The following is a 2,505-nucleotide window of genomic DNA, read 5'->3' on the forward strand; positions in this document are numbered from 1 at the left end:
TTATTATTTTTATTACTATTGTTGTTGTTGTTATTGTTGTTTTATTATTGTTATTTATAATTTGTACAAATAACCTCCTTGTGGTTCGACCCCGGTCTTGCCGGGTTATTTATTACTTCGACACTCCTGCACTTGGGAGAAGACATCAATCTTTTCGTCGTGTCACTAACCTTGATATTTGTTGTTATCGTTGTTAAATCGTTACATTAATATTCCATCTCAAAGTTCTCATCATCTTCTTTTTCTTCTTCTCCTCCTCCTTTTTCTTTATTATTATTATTAGTACTACTACTACTACTACTACTACTAGTATTATTAGTATTATTATCATTACTATTATTATTGTTGTTGTTGTTGTTATTGTTACTATTGTTGTTGTTTATAATTTGTACAATTAACCTCCCTATGGTTCAACCCCGGTCTTACCGGATTATTTATTACTTCGACACTCCTGCACTTGGGAGAAGACATCAATCTTTTAGTCGTGTCAATCTTTCGTATTACCTCTTGAGCTCAACTGCACATTCACCATAAACTTATAGGTATGTTAAATATTAATAGTTTTTATGATAAGTTGTTGTCTCTTCTTGATCATGTTGTGGAACATGAATTTCTAACATTTTCGGCATGACAAATCATAATCTCTGCTGCTACTACTGAACAATTGATTGACCAACTATAATCTTTCACTCCTGTAATTGATCCCTCCATGAGTCGTATAAATTGGACAATGTTTGAAAGTTTGCTTTGACAATTTTTCAATTGAAAATGACTCTATTGAATTAAGTGGTCCTGTATACAAAGATTGATTCCTCTTCTCATATTGTTTTGTGTTTCATTTTAGTGTAACTTTTGTTTTGCTAGTCTCTCTCACCTTGGTTAAATGGCGGATAATGGTACTCCGTGACTTAAGTTAGTTCTTTTAGTTTTCCATAATAACTGATATCTGTATATATATTTATGCAATTATTTGCTCTTTCTCCCTTCTTTGAATATCTTCTCCAATTCTCATTTGAAAATGGACATTACTCTTGAAAAATTGAAAAAGTATTTTCCTGTTTTGCCTCCAAATGCGATTATAAAAATTTACCATGCTAAGTGTGTAAGATTGAGATTGTTAATGAATCATTGAATTTCTGAAGATATTCACTGGCTGATTGAAGCAAAGGTTTGATAATTAGGTGAGTCCTTTAATTCTTTCATTTCATACAAACTTGGAATAGATAAAAGCACTTTTGCAAAAAAATATCATGCAAAACTACTTGAAATCTATCACAAATATGCTAGATGAACTTGTAATGCAACATGTTATTCTTTAGGAATGGTATCTGTAAACTGTAAAAATAAAATATAATTCATTAAAGATTGCCTAAGTAAGGGGTCTTTAGATAATCTTTTATTGACTATTGAGACGCATCCTAGTAGAGATGTGCATTATGCAATTGATGATTTATGGCTACAATTCCATAAAGAGCATGATTATCTTAGTCTTGGGAATCTAACTGTGAAAGACCCTGTTTGCCAGTTTTTAAGAAAACTAGATGGGAAGCCTATCCTTGACCTATAGAGAACGTTTAAACTGTTCTTGGATGTAAAACCAAGGGAAGATATGAGCCACAATCACAACTACCGGTGCATACACATGTTTTTTCAAAATAAATAAATCAATATATATAGAGAGAGGGAGTGAGAGTGTGAGTCTCTAATTGGCTTATATATAGGTGGTATGATTGCATTTTTAATTTCTAATCTATGAAATCTTCTCTTCCTTCCCCTCATTTCTACTCAACCCTTACATTCAATAGATATAGAAGTGTGTAGAAATGACAAGTTCCTCAAGTCATCACATAAAAAATATTTGTGTTTTTGGTGGATCCAGTCCTGGGAAGGACATAGATTTTTTAGAATCAGCAAATTATTTTGGTCGGGTACTAGCTGAGAGAAAGATTCACTAGTGTATGGGGGAAGTAACCTTGGGTCAATGGAGAGTGTGTCAATAATTGTATTTTTAGAAGGTAGTCAAGCTTTAGGGGTCGTCCCCAAAGCTTTAGCAAAAGGGGACATCATTGGAAAAATAATTGGAGAGGAATTACAAGTCTCCACAATGTTTGATCAAATTAGTGCAATGTTTAACCATGCTGACACCTTCATTGCCTTATCAGATGGTTTGGGCACATCGAAAAAGATCTTTCATATTTCCTCTTAGACCCAATTTCACATTCAGCATAAATCTATATGTTCGCTAAATGTTAATGGTTTTTATGATAATTTGTTGTCTTTTCTTGATCATGCTGTGAAACAAGATTTTTTAACATCTTCCACACAACAAATCATAATCTATGCTGCTACTGCTGAACAATAAATTGATCAACTACAATATTTCATTCGTGTAATTGATTCCTTTATGAGTCACATAAATTAGTCAACTAAGGAAAGTTATAAAAAGCTTATATTGGATTTGAGCCTTTGTTTGTAAAAACTTTTATGTCTTTTGGTTTTATTATT

This window comes from Populus euphratica, unplaced genomic scaffold, assembly GCF_000495115.2.
Source record: "Populus euphratica unplaced genomic scaffold, PopEup_1.0 scaffold1069.1, whole genome shotgun sequence".
NCBI classification, from domain to species: domain Eukaryota; kingdom Viridiplantae; phylum Streptophyta; class Magnoliopsida; order Malpighiales; family Salicaceae; genus Populus; species Populus euphratica.